The sequence below is a fragment of the Dendrobates tinctorius genome, unplaced genomic scaffold (assembly GCF_039654945.1).
Source record: "Dendrobates tinctorius isolate UK_male_01 unplaced genomic scaffold, ASM3965494v1 ptg000030l, whole genome shotgun sequence".
Taxonomy (NCBI): domain Eukaryota; kingdom Metazoa; phylum Chordata; class Amphibia; order Anura; family Dendrobatidae; genus Dendrobates; species Dendrobates tinctorius.
Window position 1 is genome coordinate 38,703,439 of NW_027361698.1, and position 26,782 is coordinate 38,730,220.

Consider the following 26,782-nt stretch of genomic DNA (forward strand, 5'->3'; position numbering starts at 1 on the left):
TTTGCGCATGTCTGCATCCGTATGTAATCCGTATGGCATCCGTATGCTGAGATTTTCTCGCAGCCTTGCAAAATGGACATTTAACGGTTTTGAGGCCTGCAAACTATTTAAATCATTAGCCTGCACCCTATGTATTGGCTCAGGAACAGGTGGCTGCCTCCATTCTGTCCATTTGTGACCTTGCCTTCACTAGGTGTGTTGGTGTTGTATGTGCAACATGGCAGAGGGTCTGAGTTTCAACACAACTGAGCAGGTTCTCTTTAACTGGCTTTTGTCACGCCGCTTTGGTCACCCATACCCAGTGATAGTGGATCCGCGGAGGAGGAGACATGTGGGTCCATCCACTTTTGAGGCAACGACTCACAAGAGGTAATTTTCACCGCCTCTATTCTCTGCGGGAGCATCCTGTTAAATTTTACCAATACAGTCGCATGAGCATTGCCACATTTGATTGACTTGGAGACAGTGCTCCCTGGGATAACCTTTCAGGACACAAGGATGCGCAAAGCTATATCTGCAGAGGAGCGACTTCTACTCACAATACAGTATGTACTACAAAACCACATTCTCAATGTTCATAATGTGTGGGCCAAAGTATGTATTTTTGGCTTATTGGACTTAGTTTAATGCCCTCATCTTAGTCCACATATGTTTAAACGTACAGACCAGAATGTTAGGTCTAATATGTACTGAATATCACTTAGCACTAGAAGTCCCAGAAGTCCCCATTTCTACCTTTGGAACCCAGAGACGGGTCGAATGACCTGAAGGATTTTATCTAACATCCTATAATCACCGTCTTTTGTTATGTAATTAAGGCCACTACTGTAGCACCACAGGAGGTTGTTTTCCATTGAGTTTAACCATTTTAATCACCGTCTTTTGTTATGTAATTAAGGCCACTACTGTAGCACCACAGGAGGTTGTTTTCCATTGAGGTTAACCATTTAGTTTCTAGTTAGTTCTATTCAGTTTATTGTATTTGATAATATAAAGACTATACATATTGTATTTAGTTTAGTTTTATTTGAGCAAAAACTCACTGAAACAATGAATCATTTTTTATATATTTTAAATAGAGAATTAGAAAATTTAGAGCAAGGTACAGCTGTGAGTAATGACCAGAAACATTTGTGTCTAAGTCAAGAGGACTGAAATTTCAATGTGAAAAATATACAAAAGAACAACTGTTATTTGTCTCCATGCTTTTTATTTTCACAGAGCTATGAGGGGCCTGTACCGCCAAATAGTACACAGTCACACAGCTATGAGGGGGCCGTACCACCATATAGTGCACAGTCACACTGGTGGGTTGCCTGTACCGCCATATAGTGCACAGTCACACTGCTATGGATAGCCTGTACCGCCATATAGTGCACAGTCACACTGCTATGGGTGGCCTGTACCGCCATATAGTGCACAATCACACTGCTATGATGGGCCTGTAGCATCATATAGTGCACAGTCACACAGCTGTAAGGTGTCTGCACCGCCATATAGTGCACAGTCACACTGCTTTGGGTGGCCTGTATCGCCATATAGTGCACAGTCACACTGCTATGAGGGGCCTGTAGCACCATATAGTGCACAGTCACACAGCTATGTATATTTATTGTATTTAGTTTAGCTTTATTTGAGAAAAAAAGCACTGAAACAATGAATCATTGTTTAGATATTTTAAATAGAGAATTAGAAATTTTAGAGCAAGGTAAAGCTGTGAGTAATGACCAGAAGCATTTGTGTCTAAGTCAAGAGGACTGAAATTTCAGTGTGAAAAATATACAAAAGAACAACTGTTATTTGTCTCCATGCTTTTTATTTTTGATATAAAAATAATAAAAAAAATACAAGGAATAAAACAATTCCACACATATTTACAATAGGCTACAGTGGCGGGGCTGCATGTGTGTGTGTGAGTGGCATGTCCTTCTTGTGTAACTAGCATTTCAGCACTCACCGAGCAGTCTGTCTGCACTGTCGGAACATACCTGGCACCGCCTGGGTATGTCCCTGGTACATTTGCCACATGTATATTTGTAGCAGTCAACACATCTCTCAGTTGCACAATTGTTCGTGCATCGATGGTTGACCTGACACTTCGCCCTTATGCCAGGGCTGGGTGTGGAAGGTTGTTGCCGAGAGCATGAGAGCCACCTAACTCTTTTGCAAGCTCAACCAGGAAGTCCACCCGTCTCTCCTGCACCCCAGTGCATGGTCCATTTGGTCCATTACATCTACACCGCACTTTGTGTGGTTGTATTGTGTGACCGTGTTTGGCTTCCTTTTGTTGGTATCCTCTGTCTCAACCACGCTATGCATGCTGCTGAGAATGTAGACAGCCTTCTTTTGTTTGGGTGCATACACTGTCAGTGGTGAATTCAGTGCGGTCCATCTGTCTAGCAGATTGAGGAATTTCCTGGTGACTCTTGTTGACTGTGCCGAGGATAGTGGTTTTCCGGCTAAGCAGTCATTGTGCAAGTGACAATGATGTAAAGAAATTGTCCGTGGTTACAGTTCTGCCCTTGTCCATGAATGGTTCCATCAGCCACATCACTACAGTTTCGGACAGTGTCTCCCCACTGGGATGACTGGAGTCCTTAGTAATCTTTATTTTTTTTTAATAATAATCTTTATTTTTATATAGCGCTAACATATTCTGCAGCGCTTTACAGTTTGCACACATTATCATCACTGTCCTCGATGGGGCTCACAATCTAAATTCCCTATCAGTATGTCTTTGGAGTGTGGGAGGAAACCGGAGTGCCCAGAGGAAACCCACGTAAACACGGGGAGAACATACAAACTCCTTGCAGATGTTGTCCTTGGTGGGATTCGAACCCAGGACTCCAGCTAACCACTGAGCCACCGTGCTGCTGGTCCTTGCCAAGATATGGGAGGACATTACAGATGTACTTTGATTTCAAGTCGCAAGCCACCCAAAACTTGAGGCCAAATTTGTCTGGTTTTGTTGAAATGTATTGCAGAAAACAACAGCGAGCCTTTGATGGGAAAAGCTGTTCATCAATAGTGATGTGTCGACCAGGGTTGTAGGATGCGATGCAGTTGGTGACAAACGATCTCCACACATCGGAGATTGCAGCAAACTTATCGGTCTCCGTGTGAACATGTCATCAAAGCGTAGGTGTTGCATGATGTCTTGGAAGTGGTTTCGGGCTATAGTTGCAATGATCCTTGGGTTTGCGAGGTTTGCTGACCAGCTGTCACGTAGTGATGGAACCTTGGTCACCCCCCGCAAGATAATGACTGAAATAAATGCCATTAGTTCCGGGAGACCCATGAACCAATCCACCTGCTCCGTGTGACGTGCATGTTGAGTAGTCCATTCTTGAATGCTACGAAGCATGTCAAGAGTGATAAAACAGAGGAAGCTCTGAACGCGACTCCGGACACTTTGTCTGGCGGCCTTAGCACTTGGCTCTCCTTCTGTAGGGTATGGTTCTATTCGGGTGAAATGGAGACGTTTCCCCACTTGTACTTCACACCACACTGTGCCATCTTTTGTGGTCTCTGTCGGCTCACTCACCAACCGAGCTCTCTTTTTTGGTAGAGGAGGAGTCTCATCATCTGCAAGATAAATAATTTCAAATTAACATTTTGTTTTGGTTCTACTGAGACAGCCCAGACCAAAATCACTAATGATCTACTTACAGCCAAAGCAAACAGACAATATTCTATACTCCTGCTTCTAGACCTGTCCTCTGCTTTCGACACCGTTGACCACTGCCTCCTACTTCAGATCCTCTCCTCCTTTGGCATCAAAGACCTTGCCCTATCCTGGATCTCCTCATACCTTTCAAACCGCACATTCAGCGTCTCCCACTCCCACACTACCTCCTCATCCCACCCTCTCTCTGTTGGAGTCCCCCAAGGCTCTGCTCCTCACCCAACCGCCTCCAAGACTTCTCCCGAATAGCCCCATCCTCTGGAATTCCCTGCCCCCACACGTGCGGCTATCAACCACACTCGGATCCTACAGACGGAACCTGAAAACCCACCTCTTCAGGAAAGCCTACAGCTTCCAGTGATCCCCGCTGCCTCCTCACCACTACTGGAGCTACCGCCTCACCATCACTGGAACTGCTGTAACCCCCAACCTACTGTCTCCTTCCCCACCATCCTGTAGCATGTAAGCCCGAAAGGGCAGGGTCCTCTCTCCCCTCTGTATCAGTCTGTGATTGTTAGTTTGATTGCTGTAAGTGATATCTGTAATCTGTATGTAACCCCTTCTCATGTACACCACCATGGAACCAATGGTGCTGTATAAATAAATAATAATAATAATAAATAAAATTGATAGTCAGGAAATAAAAATAGGTAATTTGAAAAATCTAACCTGAAGACAGCTCAGAGTCCGAATCCGGTTGAAGGACTATGTCATCTCCATCTGAGTCACAAGGGTTGGTGTTGCTCAGGATCAGTTCCAATGCCAGTTGAGTGGTGAGCCTTCTCTGCATTTTGTTTCTGGTGAAGAAAATAGGTGAAGCAGTCACCTATTTATCCCCCCACAGCACAAAAGGCTGCATGCAAATTTGCTAAGGCATTAGCATCATTATGCATACCCCCGCACAACAATGCAGCTGGGGGGTGGGCAGACACACTCAGGAGCAGCTTGCATTCTTTTCAGCTCTACTCCCCCCTGCAGATTCCTCAGACAATGGCCACATTTACAAATGAAAGGATGCTAATTGGAGCCATCAGAGTTGTCAGTTCAGACTGAGGGTCATTTGACCCTCTTTAGGGACTTCAGGGGGGAGCTCAACATTTCTGGGACTTCTAGTGTTAGTCATTGTGCAACCAAATTTGTGTGTGTTAGTCTATCTCAATTCCTACCAAGTTTGGTCGGCATGTTTTGGACTTTCAGCATTCTAAAATTATCCATTTCTGTTGTTCTTCAGTTTCCTGTCCACTGGCCTGTCTTATGCCGCCCTCCACCATGAGTTTCTCATTGGAAGATCTACCATTTCTGGCATAGTCAGGTCAACATGTATAGAAATCTGGACAAGACTCCATCAAGTCATTATGCCTGAGCCCAGGATGAAAGACTGGTTGAGGATATCAAGGGACTTTGAGGAGGAATGCCAGTTTCCTAATTGTATTGGGGCCCTTGATGGCAAAGATATCCGGGTGCTTAAGCCGCCAAACTCTGGCTCCCAATTCTTCAATTATAAACAATACTTTTCTGCTGTATTGTTGGCTCTTGCAGACCCTCAATACAAGTTTATAATTGTTGACATTGGGGCCTATGGAAGGACTCTAGAGTCTTCAATACTTCCATAATGGCTCGGCGGCTACGCACCAACCAGTTGGATCTACCACCACCACGCCAGCTACCAGGCTCCACTGAAGAATCAGTCCCTTATGTCCTTGTGGCAGATGAGGCATTTCAGTTAACGCGCAATGTCATGAGGCCATATTCCCGGCGCAACCTTGACCACAGGCGCAGAATTTTTAACTTGCGCCTATCACGTGCTAGGCGACTGGTGGAGTGTCCCTTTGGCATTCTTTGTGCCAAATGGCGGGTACTCCAGTCTGCCAATCAGCTGAGTGAACAAAATGTTAATGAAGTTGTTAAAACCTGTGTGGTTCCAATCATATTAGTAATCCACCATGACAGGCAAGGCTACCTTATGCCTTTCAGACAGATATTACATGTCTGTACAAAAGAGAATATTTCACCGTGCTATACTGTAAAGTCAAAGGATGGAAATACACTACTCACTTGCTAATGCCTAGAAAAGGCGTGCTGGCCTTAGTGAAGTAGTCACTTTTTTGCCAGCTATCTATAGTCACAAATCAAGGCGACCAGCCTTAAGAACATCACGCTCTCTCTATGTCTTAACAAGTGAGTAGTGTATTTTTATCCTTTCACTTGACCAGTATAGCATGGTTAAATATTCTCTTTTGTACAGACTTGTAATATCTGTCTGAAAGGCGTAAGGTAGCCTTGCCTGTCATGGTGGATTATTAATATAATTGGAAAACATTCAGAAAAAATGTGAGTTTTCACTTTTTTCACAAAGTTTGGTGATGGAGACCACCTGTATTTTCCTTAGGATTGGTATTTGTAGCACCAGTGAAACCGCACTGGACATCTCCTGGCATCAGACTGATTGTGGACACAGAATTATAAATTCTCATACGTTGAGGAAGGAGAAGGCGGAAGAGCAGCCTGTGGTTGCTGCTGGCTACTCTGCCCAACATCGCCCTGTGTGGGGCCATACTGTTGCCCATGATGTGTGTAGTGTCCTGCCTCCTGTGATTGTTGGGGGTACTGGCCAGAATAATAATGAGGAGGGGCATCTTGTTGGCTGTGGTAGGCACATGTCTCATACCCACCAAGATAGCCATATCGTCCCCAACCAGGTTGGGACCAGCCTCCAACACTGGGTGGGAACGAGTGGCCATATTGGTGTGGTTGGCTAGAGGCAGACATTTGTGGCTGCTGTATTGAAGGTTGGGTAGTGGGAGGAAGGGGGTGAGGTGTAGCCCACGTATTTGAGGATCCTCAGATCCTGCTTGAGCATGCATTTGTGGGGGGTGCCTAAGGCGCATGAGATTTCTTGGAGAAAGCTGCCACCTCTCAATATATTCAAATAATTCGTAGAGGGTATTGGGGTATGTGCACGCATCAAGCAGGATCTGAAAACATCCTCGAATACGGAGCCTGACCTCATGGGAAAGGGCACAGAGATAAAGGGCCAGGCTGCATGAGTATGCCTCCTCCCCATCATCACTATTTACTCTGGATAAATAATTTAGGACCCCAGTGTCCACATTAGTGCGGGTATCAGTGGCAGCTATTTGCCGCCTTCGGCTTCTTCCTCTCCGGGATGTGGCAGCAGGCTGTGGGGAGCCCCGGATGTGGCCAGTTGGGCTGCTGATAATGTTGCCCTGCTCCTCTGCTCTTGCTGATGCTGCAGCAGCACCAGATGGTCCTGGTGGTGGGCTTTGGTGCGCAGGCAATGGCACTTCCTGACTAGAATCATCAGCCATTCTCCTAGTAGGGGGAAAAGGTGTGCCAGCCACCTCTTCCCCTGCAGACACAGGATCGATGATGGGGTTGGTTTCGGAGCCAGCTCCTCTGTCCGTAAGGTTGGACTGAGTTCTGTTATGAAATAGAACAGAGCCAAAAATAACCAAATATTTTTGGCCCTGCAAAGTATCTGTGTAATGTGGTGTGAGGTATCTACTTACGGTCTGAGATCCAGAATTGGGGAGAGGAAGGAGAGGCGGTCATAGTATATGTACTTTCTCTTGACGTAGCCCGCATCCCCACTCCTGGACCGCTGCTGACGTTCCCGGCGGTATTGGTCCCGGATGCTTCGCCAGAGTCTCATCACATCTTCCACTGCAATGTGACAGGAAATATTGTCAAATTCACATCTTTGATAGGTCACATTTGCTACCAGTAGTCTAGGCATGGGGCCTTCTGGGGTGTGCTTTCAACCCATGGTGGCATATCTAATTGGGGCATACAGGCCAGATACACAGGGTCACATTAGTTGATGTATCAAGTAACTACACTTAATATCTTGCTTGGCTAGGAGGATGAGGAGCTTGTGGCCTGGCCCAAATTATGTCAGTGTCAAACCACGTGTCACATCAAAATGTAACGGCCTCATGAGGAAAAAAGTACAAGCACAGGAAGGGGGGTGCTGATTCTATATTCATTTTTTGTTGTGCAGTAATTTTACACATTTTTTGGCTTGTACTTACTCAGTTTCTGCTGCTCCTCACGTGGCCGATCACCAAAGTCATGGAACATCTGCCTACATATGCGCCTCCATGACACCTCCTTTCTTGCCCGGTTGGCATAATGGGCATCACGTTGGTCCCATATTTCGGGGCCGCTCCTGCACCAGGACAATTAGCATTTCCACATTCAGATAAAATGTCGCCATGACGCTGCTGTACTCCGTGGAGGCTGACTTCCTGGATGTCTGGAGCGCTATTTGAGGTGATTTGCATGTATCAGCTTCCTGATGATGGATTGGGCCATTTCCTGGCAGCAGCCAAAAGACCTGCGTATTTCTCACAGGTCACACGTGTGGTCCGTGTGTAATCCATATTTTTTGCGCACCCATAGACTTGCATTGGCGTACTATGGCCGTAGTACGCTGACAATCGCAGCATACTGCGATTGGCACGGACCGTAGAATACGAATGAGAAATGTATGGCTGGTGCGAGGTACCCCATAGAGAATCATTTGTCCGTGTCTAATGCGTGCTTTTAACGCCTCTCACTCGTCCGTATTCCTCTCTAGTGTGACCCCGGCCTTTCTCTATATTACTATTGGAGGTGTGACTGCCTCCAGCCTGACTCTGTACTCCTCCCATTGACCAGCAGGTGATTTTCATCAGTTCTATATATCCATATGAATTGTAGGTTCATAGCCCGGGAGAGACATGTTTGTCCGTTTAACTGTATGCTAATAGCGCAAGAGAGGTATGTACAGTAGAGCAGGAACCCATTAGAGGGAGGTCACCTTGCCGTAGTTGATGGACATACATGAATTGGCCAATTTATGCACTAAGAACTTTAATTTTTGTAAGTACATCTTACTGAGTAATGACACAGTTTAGATTCAATTTTTCAGTGTTTGCATATACAGTATCTTGGCTTATATAGAGTGCTGCTGTGTTTTTTTTTCTATATAATGCAGCTATCGCAGATTGCACCTGTTCACACTTAGGAGATACTGGTCCAGGTTTTTTCTCGATAGATACAAAAAGATACATATAAATATGTAAGATATACTGTATAATCAGTGCTTTGTGTGTAGCTTACTGTACATACTGTATATTTTTTAGTAAATAGATTCCTCTAGGAAAAAAAAGGCGTACGATCCCTTTATATTTTATTAACCAGCAGAGGGAAAGCCAATGGCTGGGGGCAGATGTTTATAGCCTGGGAAGGGGGTAATACCCATGGAGCTTCCCAGACTATTAATATCAGCTCACAGCTGTATACTTAGCCTTTACTGGTGATTAAAATGGGGAAATTTTACCACGGCGCTCGCGCTGACATCAGTGAGTTGATGTGAGTTCATTGGCTGTGAACTATGAGGACCTTTCTGATGACACTTTGAGCATGTGTACTTTCTCACACTCGCGGTGATGTCAGTGAAGTGAAAGGAGTTCTCCGTGAAGCACTTAACCGAGCAAGCATGCACAGCTCAGTCTCCACTGGATGGCAGGCTGTATAGTCGCATCATGCAACAATGCAGACTGCCATCTAGATATGGTAGAGCTAGCTGCATTCAGTGACACATGGATTAATATCTTCTCTGCTAACAAGGGAGGAACAGTGGTGAGTCTTGTCTGATATACGCGGCAGTCCAATTTCATCTGAGTGCAATACAGTTTTTTTGTTTGTTATTGGATTGCACTCGTCTGTTTTCCTCTCAGAGGAGTATGAGTTCTAAATGTGATATGGATTCTAAATTGGGCCCCTCTAACACACATCCTATTATACTCTTAAGGGTTCAGCCATTGTTTGCAATTTCACTTTTTTCTCATATTCTTCCAAGAGCTATACTTTTTTTTTATTTTTCTGCTGACATTGCCATATCAGGGCTTCAATTTAGTTTTTCACAGCTTGATTCACTGTGTAGTAAAACTGAACTAACAGCGTGACTGTTCATGTCATTAGAATTATGGTGACACATCAACACTTATTTTATTTAAGCATTAAAAAAATTCTCATTTTTTTCTAAATTAGTTTATGTTGCCATAATGTTTTTATTTTTCAGTCAATGAAGCTGTTTTTTTCTGCATTGCAATCTAACGTTTTAGGCTGAGTTCACACGTGGCGTTTTTTTCACGTTTCCGCGGCGGTTTTAACCGCGCGATTTTGCCGCGAAAACGCAAAAAATAAGCATCCCATGCATTCCTATGGGATTCCGCAATGCTGTACTAATAATAATAAACAAGGAAAAAAATACAAACACACGAAATACTAATATAAAATATAATAATCACATTAATATAAATAAAGATATAAGTATATAAAAGTGTGATTGAACCAATCTCCCAAGGAAAGGATGGCAGACCATCCGGTGTGTATGAAAAGATTTACTCAAGGGTGGGTAAAAATAAAAAATATACCACAAGATCAAAGCAGAATATACAGCATGAATGATGATACAATGATAAAATAATAAAGATGATAATAATAAGTGGCAAAGTTTTTGTAGAAAAAATGCCTTTATTAAAATATTGGCATAACAATTAAGTGCATTAAAATGTATATATATAATAATAAAAAAGAAAAAATAATAATAAAATATACAACCACATTTGCGGTATACTTATGTATACTGGAAAACCCGTTCCATAACAAAAAAGGCTGAATAAATAGTACAGGTAAAGGAGTGCATAATAATAGTGACACAAAACAATACATTAATAAATGTGCCAAAAGTGCAGCTGTGCAAATAATACAAAACGCCCTAAGGCATGTGCTATTGAAACAAAAAAATACCTGTGAGCCAATAACCGCAATGTGGATAGTATAGTAACGCGCCCCGACGCGCGTTTCGGAAATAGAATCTCCTTCGTCAGAACTGTCAATCAGTTCTCCAAGCGATGCTACAGATCGCTTGGAGAACGCTAGCATTTTGCAAGCTAAATACGCTTGCAAAATGCTAGTTTTTCCGCGGGAAAATCTCGGGAATTTAAAATGTGATTTTCCCGCGGACTGGAATTCCGGAATTCTCGCGGTAATTTCCGCGACAGTTCTGGTACGTGTGCACTTAGCCTAAATTGCAACATTTTGGGGTTAAATACCGCATTTTGATAGCTTTCTATTCTATTTTTTTGGTGATGGCAAAATGGGAATTTTTGGCATTTTGATTTTTTTTTTCTTTTTACAACATATACCCTATGGTCATTCAAACGGATGCCCCAACATGCTTTCACCACTTGGATACAGCTAGACTACAGCATTTAAGTGGTTAACAACTGCGATTGGAACACACAGTGAGAACCTGTCCTGTCTGGAGCGGGTTTAGCATTTAAACCTCCTCTATACACCCACACCTGCTCCATGACATAACAGTGTGTCATGGGATGGAAAAGAGTTAAAAAGATTTTTAAACCCTCAAAGAAGTAAGTAGGAGACTTAAAATATATGTACTTTTAATACCTAACTCAAACTACTGATCCCTCGCTGCTCCTCTTTCATTACTACTGGATTTCAATGCTTCTTGTGGCCAGTGGTCTGCTGCAATGGTCACATGTCCATACAGCAAGACCAGGATGTAGGGAATTAGTCTCTGTACTTTCATCTCCAATTGTATGGCTATTTGGTCAGAAGAGGACTAGCTTCCACCCAAAACACATTTAAAAGTCCATCGTCTACAGCCAGGCCATTAGATATAATCGTATTTGTTCCTGCCCAAAAGACAGGCATGAACACTTAATCCATCTTAAAAAGCTATTTTTAAATCAAGACTACCACCACACCTGATCAGATCATTAGAGCCACAAGGATCCCTACAAGTCAATTTCAATATAAGGAAAATAATTGTGTACCTCTGGTGGTGACTAGAGTTGAGCGAAACGGGTCGAAAAATTTCAAAAGTCGGGTTTCATGAAACGAAACACGACCCTAGGATGAGGTCGGCCACGAGGTCGGCGACTTACGCGCCAAAGTCGCGTTTCAAAAGTTTGTTTTGCGCTCTTTTTCAGCCAATCAGGATCCACGGACACTGTGGGCAACGTGATGACATAGGCACGGGTCACCACCATCTTTCAGAAGGGCATGCAAGTGATTGGCTTGCTTTGGTGGGCGTCACAGGGGGTATAAAAGGGCGTGCACGCCGACCGCCATCTTACTTCTGCCGATCTTAGCATAGGGAGAGGTTGCTGCTGATTCTGTAGGGAGAGTGTTAGGCAGGGAAGAAGAAAAAAAAACTGCTTCTGCTGCTAGCGATTGTGCCTGTACAACACACCAGTCACTGTGTGTGCAGTGCAAGGGGAGGCTATATTGTGGTGTATCAGTGGTGTTGGTTGTTGGGCTGCCTTCTAAGGCTTCCTGACAGCTGCATTGCTGCTTACCCACTGCTCTGCAAACTGCTTTTTTAAAAGCAATCCCAATTTTTTTTTTTTGTCCTGCTGAGGTACTGAGCGTGCATTTTTTCACACCATACAGCGGTGTACACTCCTCACACAGTACCGTGTAACGGCTGTTATCACAGCCACAGTGAAGCTATCTGTGTCACTCTGTGAAAATAAGTCGAGGACATGTTCCGTTCTTACAGACCTGCACTCTAGGGAGATTCCTACTCTGCCCAATTCTACATACACCTTGTAGTTTGTGACACACTAGCCAATTTCTGCCTGTGACATAGCGCTGTGATATTCAGTGGGCCTCACACAATCCAAAAGTGTCCAGTGTCCACAAGTGTCTGCAGAAATTCAAAATCTCCCTTATCCTCTAGTCACTTTGGTCACAGCTGTGCCATCGAGCCTGTGACATAGCGCTCAGATATTCAGTGGGCCTCACACAATCCAAAAGTGTCCAGTGTCTGCAGAAATTCAAAATCTCACTTATCCTCTAGTCACTTTGGTCACAGCTGTGCCATCGAGCCTGTGACATAGCGCTCAGATATTCAGTGGGCCTCACACAATCCAAAAGTGTCCAGTGTCTGTAGAAATTCAAAATCTCACTTATCCTCTAGTCACTTTGGTCACAGCTGTGCCATCGAGCCTGTGACATAGCGCTCAGATATTCAGTGGGCCTCACACAATCCAAAAGTGTCCAGTGTCTGCAGAAATTCAAAATCTCACTTATCCTCTAGTCACTTTGGTCACAGCTGTGCCATCGAGCCTGTGACATAGCGCTCAGATATTCAGTGGGCCTCACACAATCCAAAAGTGTCCAGTGTCCACAAATGTCTGCAGAAATTAAAAATCTCACTTATCCTCTAGTTACTTTGGTCACAGCTGTGCCATCGAGCCTGTGACATAGCGCTCAGATATTCAGTGGGCCTCACACAATCCAAAAGTGTCCAGTGTCCACTAGTGTGAGCAGAAATTCAAAATCTCACTTATCCTCTAGTCACTTTGGTCACAGCTGTGCCATCGAGCCTGTGACATAGCGCTCAGATATTCAGTGGGCCTCACACAATCCAAAAGTGTCCAGTGTCCACAAGTGTCTGAAGAAATTCAAAATCTCACTTATCCTCTAGTCACTTTGGTCACAGCTGTGCCATCGAGCCTGTGACATAGCGCTCAGATATTCAGTGGGCCTCACACAATCCAAAAGTGTCCAGTGTCAACAAGTGTCTGCAGAAATTCAAAATCTCCCTTATCCTCTAGTCACTTTGGTCACAGCTGTGCCATCGAGCCTGTGACATAGCACTCAGATATTCAGTGGGCCTCACACAATCCAAAAGTGTCCAGTGTCCACAAGTGTCTGCAGAAATTCAAAATCTCCCTTATCCTCTAGTCACTTTGGTCACAGCTGTGCCATCGAGCCTGTGACATAGCGCTCAGATATTCAGTGGGCCTCACACAATCCAAAAGAGTCCAGTGTCCACTAGTGTGAGCAGAAATTCAAAATCTCACTTATCCTCTAGTCACTTTGGTCACAGCTGTGCCATCGAGCCTGTGACATAGCGCTCAGATATTCAGTGGGCCTCACACACTCCAAAAGTGTCCAGTGTCCACAAGTGTCTGAAGAAATTCAAAATCTCACTTATCCTCTAGTCACTTTGGTCACAGCTGTGCCATCGAGCCTGTGACATAGCGCTCAGATATTCAGTGGGCCTCACACAATCCAAAAGTGTCCAGTGTCAACAAGTGTCTGCAGAAATTCAAAATCTCCCTTATCCTCTAGTCACTTTGGTCACAGCTGTGCCATCGAGCCTGTGACATAGCGCTCAGATATTCAGTGGGCCTCACACAATCCAAAAGTGTCCAGTGTCCACAAGTGTCTGCAGAAACTCAAAATCTCCCTTATCCTCTAGTCACTTTGGTCACAGCTGTGCCATCGAGCCTGTGACATAGCGCTCAGATATTCAGTGGGCCTCACACAATCCAAAAGTGTCCAGTGTCTGCAGAAATTCAAAATCTCACTTATCCTCTAGTCACTTTGGTCACAGCTGTGCCATCGAGCCTGTGACATAGCGCTCAGATATTCAGTGGGCCTCACACAATCCAAAAGTGTCCAGTGTCCACAAGTGTCTGCAGAAATTCAAAATCTCACTTATCCTCTAGTCACTTTGGTCACAGCTGTGCCATCGAGCCTGTGACATAGCGCTCAGATATTCAGTGGGCCTCACACAATCCAAAAGTGTCCAGTGTCTGCAGAAATTCAAAATCTCACTTATCCTCTAGTCACTTTGGTCACAGCTGTGCCATCGAGCCTGTGACATAGCGCTCAGATATTCAGTGGGCCTCACACAATCCAAAAGTGTCCAGTGTCCACTATTGTGAGCAGAAATTCAAAATCTCACTTATCCTCTAGTCACTTTGGTCACAGCTGTGCCATCGAGCCTGTGACATAGCGCTCAGATATTCAGTGGGCCTCACACAATCCAAAAGTGTCCAGTGTCCACAAGTGTCTGCAGAAATTCAAAATCTCCCTTATCCTCTAGTCACTTTGGTCACAGCTGTGCCATCGAGCCTGTGACATAGCACTCAGATATTCAGTGGGCCTCACACAATCCAAAAGTGTCCAGTGTCCACTAGTGTGAGCAGAAATTTAAAATCTCACTTATCCTCTAGTCACTTTGGTCACAGCTGTGCCATCGAGCCTGTGACATAGCGCTCAGATATTCAGTGGGCCTCACACAATCCAAAAGTGTCCAGTGTCCACAAGTGTCTGCAGAAATTCAAAATCTCACTTATCCTCTAGTCACTTTGGTCACAGCTGTGCCATCGAGCCTGTGACATAGCGCTCAGATATTCAGTGGGCCTCACACAATCCAAAAGTGTCCAGTGTCCACAAGTGTCTGCAGAAATTCAAAATCTCCCTTATCCTCTAGTCACTTTGGTCACAGCTGTGCCATCGAGCCTGTGACATAGCGCTCAGATATTCAGTGGGCCTCACACAATCCAAAAGTGTCCAGTGTCTGCAGAAATTCAAAATCTCACTTATCCTCTAGTCACTTTGGTCACAGTTGTGCCATCGAGCCTGTGACATAGCGCTCAGATATTCAGTGGGCCTCACACAATCCAAAAGTGTCCAGTGTCCACAAGTGTCTGCAGAAATTCAAAATCTCACTTATCCTCTAGTCACTTTGGTCACAGCTGTGCCATCGAGCCTGTGACATAGCGCTCAGATATTCAGTGGGCCTCACACAATCCAAAAGTGTCCAGTGTCCACAAGTGTCTGCAGAAATTCAAAATCTCACTTATCCTCTAGTCACTTTGGTCACAGCTGTGCCATCGAGCCTGTGACATAGCGTTCAGATATTCAGTGGGCCTCACACAATCCAAAAGTGTCCAGTGTCTGCAGAAATTCAAAATCTCACTTATCCTCTAGTCACTTTGGTCACAGCTGTGCCATCGAGCCTGTGACATAGCGCTCAGATATTCAGTGGGCCTCACACAATCCAAAAGTGTCCAGTGTCCACTAGTGTGAGCAGAAATTCAAAATCTCCCCTGTCCTATAGACACCTTGTACCTTGTTTTACATTACTATATAGTTTGTTGGATTTTGTCTACATTTCTACCAAAAATGAGGAAGGCTGGTGGAAGAGGCCGTGGAATTGGGCGGGGGTTGGCAGCTGGTAATGATGGTGTTGGTGGTGGATCTGATGGTAGTGGCAAGAGCAAAATATGACCGAATGCAGGAGGTGTTGAGCCTGCGTCATCGTCTGGCTCCATAAGGCTTCGAAGGCTTAGTTTTCTAGGAGTTGGCAAACCGCTTTTAAAGCCAGAGCATCAGGAAAAAGTTTTGTCTTACATTGCTGACTCAGCCTCCAGCTCTATCGCCTCCTCTTCTTCAGTTGTAAAAAGTAAAAGCACTGAGTCGTCATTGGAGGCTCATGTTCATGGAGCACACCTTTCCTTGTGTCCTTCACCCCAACCAAGATTGAAGGATGACGCAGGCCATACTACTGATTACTCCATGGAGCTGTTTTCACATACCATGCCTGGATTATCAAGTCAAATGGTGAATTACCCAGGCCAAGATGAATCTGACATGGAGTGCACTGATGCACAGCTGCTGATGGATGATTCTGCTGGTACATTCACTCAGAGCACTACATTGTCCTCGCAGTGTACAGAGCCAGATTCTGACCCTGATGAGACTCAGGTGCCCCTTCCCGCACACTATACCACCATACATGGTGACACAGAGGAAGGTGCACATGACATTGAAGAGGAGGTGATGGATGACCCAGTTGTTGACCCAGATTGGCATCCATTGGGGGAAGAGGGTGCTGCTTCCAATAGCTCAGATGAGGAGCATCCACAGCAGACATCGACATCGCAACAGCTGTTATCTGGCAGGCCCGGAGCACTCCAAAGACAGGTTCCAAAAATCAAAAGAGTTGCTGGACAGCTTGTCCAGAGGGTCAAAAGATCACAGCGTGCTAGGCCGCAAAATGTCTGCCAAAGTAGGAAGAGTGCAGTGTGGCACTTTTTTGAACAAAATCCTCATGATCAGGCCAAGGTTATCTGTAAGAAGTGCGCAAAGACCTTTAGCCGAGGGAAAAATCTGAAAAATTTGAATACCAGTTGCATGCTTAGACATTTAAACACCATGCACTTGCAAGCGTGGACACAACACCAAACCTCAAGTGCCACATGTGCAACTGATCACAACGAAGGTAGTCAGCAACGCTACATTGTTTCCCCCACTGTAAGCCCACCGGTTAGCACAGCAGCAAATGTTGAGGTGTCGTTGCAAGGCCACAGCAGTCAGGGAATCCCACTGTTATATCAACGAAAGACTGATTCTAGGCCATCAGAAAGAACACCAACTCCATCACCATCATCAACCCTCTCTCAGTCCGCCCTGTCCACCGCTACTTCCACCATATGCAGCTCTCAAGTCCAGCTCACCCTCCCAGACACTATGAGTAGGTCAAGAAAGTACTCAGTCTCTCATCCGCGTACACTGGGTTTGAACGCCCACGTTGCCAAACTAATCTCGTTTGAGATGATGCCCTTTCGGTTGGTGGAAAGCGCAGCTTTCCGCGAACTCATGGCCTATTCAGTACCACGCTATGACCTACCCAGTCGCCACTTCTCTCGCAAAGCCATCCCAGCCCTCCACCATCATGTGAAAGACCGCATTGTCCATGCACTCAAGCAGTCAGTGAGCGGAAAGGTGCACCTCTCAACTGATGCATGGTCCAGTCGGCATGGCCAGGGCCGTTACGTGTCCATCACTGGGAACTGGGTTAATGTTGTGGATGCAGGGTCCACAGGGGACAGCGGTGGTGGGACAGTGCTGCCTAGCCCACGGTATAGGAAACAGTTGGCTGTAGGCGTTCGACCCTCCTCCTCCTCCTCCTCCTCCAGAAGCGAAAGCTCGTCCACAGAGCGCAGTCGTACGAGCACTCCATCTGCAGCTGCCACTGTTGCACACGAGGTGTCCCCCTATCGAGCAGCTAGTGGAAAGCGTCAGCAGGCTGTGTTGCAGATGATGTGTTTGGGCGACAGACACACCGCCGAGGTGCTGGCCGAGTACTTGAAGCGACAAACTGAGTCATGGCTGGGCAGTGTACATCTTGAGGCAGGCAAGGTAGTTAGTGATAACAGCCGTAATTTTGTGGCAGCAATAGCCCTTTCAAAACTCAGCCACATACCTTGCTTGGCTCACACCTTGAACCTGGTGGTGCAGTGCTTCCTCAAAAATTATCCGGAGTTAACAGCCCTGCTTCAGAAGGTGCGAAGACTGTGCGCGCACATCCGCCGGTCGCCAGTACACTCCATTCGTATGCAGAAGCTGCAGCGATTGCTCCACCTTCCCAACCACCGCCTCATTATCGACATTGCAACAAGGTGGAACTCCACCCTGCACATGGTGGAGCGGCTGTGCGAGCAGAGGCAGGCCATAATGCATTTGTGAGAGGATACACGGCCAGGCACTTTGAGAGCAGACATGGAGTTGACAGGTGTGCAGTGGGCGAAGCTGAAAGACCTCTGTAAAGTCCTTCAGTGTTTTGAGGAATGCACACGGCTGGTAAGCGCAGACGACGCCATCCTAAGCATGAGCATCCCACTTATGCATCTGCTCATGCAAACTTTGACGCACCTTAAGGAGCAGGCTTCTGCAGCCAATGTTGATGAGGAGGAAGAGGAGGAGGGAATCCTTGATGACATTCAGCCATTGTCTGCTCAGGGACCTCTCCTGGACGAGGTGGAGGAAGAAGAGGAGGAGGAGGATGATGGGGATGATTACTTAGGGGAGGAGGATGCATCTCGTGGGGCAAGTGAAAATGTTGGCATGGCAAGGTCTGGTACAGGGATTGTGCGTGACTGGAGGGATGTGGATTTGCCAGAAAGTGCTCCTCCAACCAGCACTCGCAGTGCATCATTGACACCGGGAACATTGGCTCACATGTCAGATTATGCCTTGCAGATCCTAAAAAGGGACCCCCGCATTGCCAAAATGATGAACGATGACGACTACTGGTTGGCCAGCATCCTGGATCCACGCTATAAAGGCAAATTACAAAACATCATGCCACAGGAGAACCTTGACCTAATATTGGCTAATAAACAAGCAACTCTGGTAAATCGGTTGCTTGAGGCATTCCCAGCACACAGCAGCGGTGATGGTTCTCACACGAGCCGTACGGGCCGGGGTCAGCTTGGCAGAGGTGTTCGTGGTGCACACAGCACAAGTGGCGTTGGAGACAGGGGTTTCATGACAATGTTGTGGACTGATTTTTCAAGTACCGCTCACACAACTGGTAATACTGCATCGATGGAAAGTGACAGGAGACAGCAGTTGTCAACTATGGTTACAAACTACTTTTCCTCCCATATCGATGTTCTCCCACACAGGTCATTCCCCTTTGACTATTGGGCCGCTAAACTGGACACCTGGCCTGAATTGGCACAATATGCCTTACAGGAGCTCGCTTGCCCAGCTGCAAGTGTGCTATCGGAAAGAGTCTTCAGTGCAGCTGGATCAATCCTGACAGAAAAAAGGACCCGTCTGTCAACCCAAAATGTGGATGATCTAACCTTCATTAAAATGAACCATGCATGGGTTTCCAAGGATTTTGTCCCACCTTCCCCTGATGACACATAGGGTGACAGAAAAATGGCTTGCTTTGGTCCACCTCTTCCTGGGACTTGACCTATTTCACCTTTTGCATCAGCTGAATGTCCAACATAAACATATGCCACTTTCTAAAACTCCCTAACTGTGCTGCCTCCCCCCCCATGGCCGGGGTCACCACCTAGCGCATGACACCGTGCGAGTGCCGTTGCCCTGGACAGGTGGGTAGGCTGACTCTTGGGCGCGGGCACTGGCACAGGGTCCCTCATAGTGCAATCAAGTGTCTCTGACGGTGGTGGTGCACACCCGCCGTCAGACACACCGCCGTACTATGAGGGACCCAGTGACAGTACCGACGCCCATGAGTGGGCCCCCCTTGCTAGGGCAGGGCCCCAGCATTTGCAATCTTTACCTCTTCCTGCTCCTCCGCTGTGTAGTCTGGGCCGTCAAATCCATACTGTGCCTGACACCGTTTGAGCCTGCCTCCTGATGTATAGACATATATTTTGAATGTGTACGCTATCCATACATGTTATCTGGGGATACGGTACCCTTTCTAACCTTTGTGCAATTACGTGCAATCCATACTGGGCCTAACACCGTCTGAGCCTGCCTCCTGATGTATAGACATATATTTTGAATGTGTACGCTATCCATACATGTTATCTGGGGATACGGTACCCTTTCTCACCTTTGTGCAATCACGTGTAATCCATACTGGGCGTGAGTACGGCTGGCGAGCTGTTAAGCAAGCTACAGCACCTGTGGTTTGCACACGTAAGTTTTTCATTTTTTCAGGAATGATGGTTAGGCCTACTTCCGGAACTGCGGTTGACCTGCACTTACTGGGAAATCATTGTTCGCGGGTAATAATTGTAATCAGTGATCCCTATCACTAACGTTGTTCAGCGGGTTATCTGCACCTGTAAGCGACAAACGCTGGCCTTTGCAGTGTAGCGCACATGCAGCCACGGACATGTAAGGGCATGACACACCAGTTATTGGCCAATCTCATGTGCCAGAGCCTCACGTGTCCCTCTTGTAAGCCGGACTCGGACCGCGGGGCATGACGGAGTCTCGTTTGTTAACGGAATTAAGCTTGCAATGTGTGCATCTGTTCTGTAGCTGGCATGGTTGAGGTTTCCCAGGTGGAGTCGAATTTAACCGTAGGCTCCACTCCTGGTGGTGCCCTTCTGGACATTCCTTTAAGGTTCAGCTTTGCAACCATACTGCCCACGTAAAACAAACACTTTGCCTTCATGAACGCTGTTTGGAGGGTCATGACTCGAGGGAATAACGCCGCCCAATCAGTTAACCTGCTAGAGAGATCGTTCGTTGCTCCCAAGCATGACATCACACTCCCTAGGAAGAAGGTAATGCCACTGTGGCGACCGTACTCCTGGGGGCGACACAAGTGCACTGATGCCCAGCCACTGCTCGATGAATCTGCTGGTACATTGACCCAGACCACTACATTCCCCTCGCACGCTACACGGCCTGAATCTGACCCTGATGAAACTCAGGTTACCCTTCCCATATACAGTTCCATCTTACACGGTGACAAAGAGGAAGCTGCAGATGAAAGTGCAGGTTCGGCCCACCCGCCATCAGACACACCACCGTACTATCAGGGGCCCTGTGCCAGTGCCGTCGCCAACGAGTGGGCCCCCCCTGCTTGCTCAGGATCACAGCACTTGCAAAGTTGAAATACTGTGCAGTGAGATGGAAGATGGGGACAACGAGGAGTCCAGACAAGTACAGGGATTCCCTAGCGAGGAGACTTATTTGATTGTTTTCAATGTTGGGACAGCAATTTTTGGGGAGCACTATACTCTGGAGAATTATAGATGGGGCCCACCATACACTGGAACATTCCAAAGGTGGACATCAGACACTGGAGCAGCATTTACAGGGCCCATCATACACTAGAGCATTAGAAATGGGGCCCATTATGTTTGGAGCATTATTTGGGCCCATAAGACAGTGGAGCTTCATCCATGGGGACCAACATATACTGTAGCATTATGTGGAGCTCATCATATACTGTTTCAAACATTATATGGGACCAATGATTATGTATGGAGAAATAGATGGGCCTCGTCATGAGATGTAAAAAGTGAAGTATTTTTCATTGTACTAAACCGCTATTTCTCTGCCGTATCGGAGCATGATGAGTTGTGATATGTGTTAAAGGGGCGCTCTTTCGCCCAGGGCACATGAAAACCTGGAGCCAGCCCTCCCCCCCACAACTGTAGCCAAATAACCCCCATTTTTCAGTGCGTAACTTGTATTATGAAGTTAATTAAGGTTGACAAGCTTAAGTAAGAAGAATTGATGCTTTTGGCATTCAAATGGGCACTGTTGGTGTGTTTCCTGTCCTCCTCTCACTGCCGACTTTTATTCCCCATTGACTTACATTGGGTTTCGTGTTTCGGGACGACCCCGACTTTTCCCTATAATCGGACGATCTTGCTCGACCCGACTTTTGGAAAAGTCAGGTTTCACGAAACGAAACGCGACCCTAAAAAACCAAAAGTCGCTCAACTCTAGTGGTGACCTACAACCCACAGTTTGAGATACTGAGAAAAACTGCTATAAAACTTCACCACATCCTACACAAAGATGACCGGCTAAAGACAATATTTAAAGGCCCTCCAAACATCATGATTTGAAGTTCAATGCCCTCAGATGCACCAAGAGGAACTTATCCTTGCAATGTGAAGAGCTGCAAAACCTGCACTCGTGTAGAGACTAAAGACAGGATGCAGATTCCCAACACACAGTAGGACTTTATGATTCCCAGGACATTTATTTATTTGTTTTACTCATTTATATAGCCCCATTATTTCCACAGCGCTTTACAGACATTATTGGCACTGTCCCTACTGGATTTCACAATCTACATTCCCTATCAGTATGTCAGGGGCGGACCTACCACCCGTTCATTGAATGGGGGCCCCGGGGGAGAGGGGGCCCCTCCAGCTTCCAGCACCGCATGCAGGGGCGCAGCTATAATGAGGCCTGTTGAGCCAGCTTGTCAAGCAGCAGGCAGCAGAGGGCGGCATTATGCGCTACTCTACCCGCAGCACCTACAATTTAGCCTCTTCTGCATGCTGGTGCTGCGGTCCTGCAAGAGACTTGTAATTGAAGTCACAGGAGATCATGTGGCCCCTGACTCCTCCCCTCCTGTGACCTCATCACAGGTCCTGTGCGCACAGCCCTAGCCCTTGTTTTTTGCAGGACTCTGTGCTAGTTGTCATTGTGCTGGATGAAGGAAGTTTACAGGGTGGATGTAGCAGAGCTGTGTGTGTACCAGGTGTTCGGAGCGGATCTGTGTGTGCGAGGTGTACGGAGCGGAGCCGTGTGTGTGTGAGGTGTATGGAGCGGAGTCATGTGTGTGAGGTGTATGGAGCGGAGCCGCGCGTGTACGGAGTATAGCTGCAAGTGTACAGGGTTTACGGAGTGGAGCCATGTGTGTACAAGGTTTACGGAGCATGACCGCACGTGTGCGAGGTGTAAGGAGTGGAGCCGCGCGTGTGCGAGGTGTAAGGAGTGGAGCCGCGCTTGTGCGAGGTGTAAGGAGCGGAGCCATGTGTGTACCAGGTGTACGGAGCATGGCTACATGTGTATAAGGTGTACAGAGCAGAGCCGCATGTGTACGAGGTTTACAGAGCGGAGCCATATGTGTACTGAGTGGAGCCATGTGTGCGAGGTGTACAGAGCAGAGCCGTGTGTGTACGAGGCATTAAAAGCTGAACCGTGTGTGGAGCCATACGTGTACAAGGTGTATGGTGGAGTATTCATACCTCCCAGCGGGACAGTCCCGATTTTGATAGAGAGTTTGCCCCACTGCCCCGGCTGGGATCTTACATTTCCCACGGACACAGGAGTACACGGCGGAGCTCCAAGGAGCACTTTAAAACTTGCACGTGATGCTCCACCGGAAGTGACGTGCTAGAAGCTGACCGGAAATGAGGTAATTTCGGGAGGAGATTGTGACAGAACCATGGAGGCACTTCAGGGAATGCTTCAGATCCATCACTGTGTCCTCCTCCAACAGCGCAAACAGCTGGATCACCTTGGACTCGGGGATGCCGACCATGTGAGCGGATCATGATATGTCCTGCATCGGGAGGCTCAGGTGGGCACTAGAGTGGGAGCCGGACTGCTATAGTATCTTTATAGAATCTTTCTCTCTCTGTTTATTTATCTCTCTAATCTTTCTTTTATTCTTTCTCTGTTCTTTCATTCTCTCTCTTTCCTTCTTTCTCTCTGTTCTTTCTTTCCCTTCTTTCTCTCTCTTCTTTCTTTCCCCCCTTTCTTTCTCTGATCTTTCTTTCTCTCTGTTTTCTTTTTTCTCTCTCTGTTCTTTCTTTTCCTCAGTACCAGTCAGTGTGCCCACAGTACCAGTAGAATAAGAGGGGTAGGAAACTAGGTGGCACTCGTCACGTTGAGCCTCTGATACTTTTTACTGGTGTATAATCATATGCTGTGAGCACCCCCATAAAGTGGGCCAGCCCCAGACAACAGGGTGCAAACAAATCATTATTACTATCAGTCCAAGTGGACAATTATATACGTAAAGTTAATGATGTCCCTGTGCCAAGCAGTGGGGAGGATTAGAATACACTGAGGAGAACAGAGCAGTGGGGTTTGGGGAGAAGAATTATATGGGGCCCATAATACTGTATGAAGTAATATATGGTGCTCATTATACTGTATGAAGTAATATATGGTGCCCATTGTGATGAAGGAGTTAACTGCTCCTACCCCCCAGGGCCTGTAAGCATATTGAAGAAAGCAGGATTTAGTATGATAATGAGATAAGGTCCAAAACAGAACTTCAAAGCTTGAGTAGGAGCCACATCAGCATGGGGCAGGAAGGTGCCTGGGGGCCTCAATTAGAATATACCTGTCAGCTAGACACTGAAATACACATCCATTGTCTCTCCGGCTCCATCCTAGGATCATGGATTATGAGCACACCTTTCAAGTTACAGACTCATAAAAAAATATCCATGTGACCCTGATGAAATCGTGCATCTGCAGTGCGACTTCTGAGTCGGTGAGAGCTCTGGGATCTGAGATATAGAGATTGGCCCTCCACAGTGACCCAATGGGGCCATGTTTGCTCTCCACACGACAGGCAAAACAATCTGCATTCACTGGTACCTCTCGTGTCCTGATCCGATCATGCTGTAGAAAGTTACCCCCTTTCTTAGATATTGGGAATAAGTTCTGCAGGGAGCTAAAGGGTGGAGATTATTAGCCCACCCTCTGACACAGGGGGAGGGACCCAGCATGCTTAAAGACTAGCAGCACATGGCAGAGAGACACTCTCTCACAGAAGAACCAGACGATGATGATCTAAGAAGGAACTGGGGACAGATCTGCCAACGGGAGCAGCGGCCCGTGCTTTGGGGTCTGTCCGGCAACTAAGATTCTTGTACCTGTCGACTGCAGAGCTCCCGGCACCCACATGCAACCTACAATCTGGTAAATTGACCTCCAGCTTAATATCTCTAAGTCTTGTACCCTTATTGTTATATTTTACTCTGACTGCAAATCCACTGTAATTCCATTGTATAGCTTACTGTATATTTCTGTAATTATCTAGTGCGCCCTTAAGGCAATTAAACCATAACATTAATCTTGGGCTGATGCTTTTACTCTGATTATGAATCTTAGAATACCCAGCGGGTAACAGGACATCCTCCCCGGCGGCCATTTGCTCTAGGTGCATTTCCCTTACTGACCTGAGAGACAAAGGGGGCGCTGGAGACCTGTGCCTATGCAGTTACATCACATTGGTGATGTGGGAGGAAGGGTCCTGACCTCCACACCCTTTATACTGTATGAAGTAATATATGGTGCCCATTATACTGTATTAAGTAATATATGGTGCCCATTATACTGAATGCAGTAATATACAGTTGTGGCCAAAAGTATTGACACCCCTGCAATTCTGTCAGATAATACTCAGTTTCTTCCTGAAAATGATTGCAAACACAAATTCTTTGGTATTATTATCTTCATTTAATTTGTCTTAAATGAAAAAACACAAAAGAGAATGAAGCAAAACATTGATCATTTCACACAAAACTCCAAAAATTGGCCAGACAAAAGTATTGGCACCCTCAGCCTAATACTTGGTTGCACAACCTTTAGCCAAAATAACTGCGACCAACCGCTTCCGGTAACCATCAATGAGTTTCTTACAATGCTCTGCTGGAATTTTAGACCATTCTTCTTTGGCAAACTGCACCAGGTCCCTGATATTTGAAGGGTGCCTTCTCCAAACTGCCATTTTTAGATCTCTCCACAGGTGTTCTATGGGATTCAGGTCTGGACTCATTGCTGCCCACCTTAGAAGTCTCCAGTGCTTTCTCTCAAACCATTTTCTAGTGCTTTTTGAAGTGTGTTTTAGGTCATTGTCCTGCTGGAAGACCCATGACCTCTGAGGGAGACCCATCTTTCTCACACTGGGCCCTACATTATGCTGGAAAATTTGTTGGTAGTCTTCTGACTTCATAATGCCATGCACATGGTCAAGCAGTCCAGTGCCAGAGGCAGCAAAGCAACCCCAAAACATCAGGGAACCTCGGCCATGTTTAACTGTAGGGACCGTGTTTTTTTCTTTGAATGCCTCTTTTTTTTCTCCTGTAAACTCTATGTTGATGCCTTTGCCCAAAAAGCTCTACTTTTGTCTCATCTGACCAGAGAACATTCTTCCAAAACGTTTTAGGCTTTTTCAGGTAAGTTTTGGCAAACTCCAGCCTGGCTTTTTCATGTCTCGGGGTAAGAAGTGGAGTCATCCTGGGTCTCCTACCATACAGTCCCTTTTCATTCAGATGCCGACGGATAGTACGGGTTGACACTGCTGTACCCTCAGACTGCAGGGCAGCTTGAACTTGTTTGGATGTTAGTCGAGGTTCTTTATCCAACATCCGCACAATCTTGCACTGAAATCTCTTTTCAATTTTTCTTTTCCGTCCACATCTAGGGAGCTTAGCCACAGTGCCATGGGCTTTAAACTTCTTCATGACACTGTGCACGGTAGACACAGGAACATTCAGGTCTTTGGAGATGGACTTGTAGCCTTGAGATTGCTCATGCTTCCTCACAATTTGGTTTCTCAAGTTCTCAGACAGTTCTTTGGTCTTCTTTCTTTTCTCCATGCTCAATGTGGTACACACAAGGACACAGGACAGAGGTTGAGTCAACTTTAATCCATGTCAACTGGCTGCAAGTGTGATTTAGTTATTGCCAACACCTGTTAGGTGCCACAGGTAAATTACAGGTGCTGTTAATTACACAAATTAGAGAAGCATCACACGATTTTTCGAACAGTGCCAATACTTTTGTCCACCTTCTTTTTTATGTTTGGTGTGGAATTATATCCAATTTGGCTTTAGGACAATTCTTTTTGTGTTTTTTCATTTAAGACAAATTAAATGAAGCAAATAATATGAAAGAATTTGTGTTTGCAATCATTTTCAGGAAGAAACTGAGTATTATCTGACAGAATTGCAGGGGTGTCAATACTTTTGGCCACAACTGTATGGG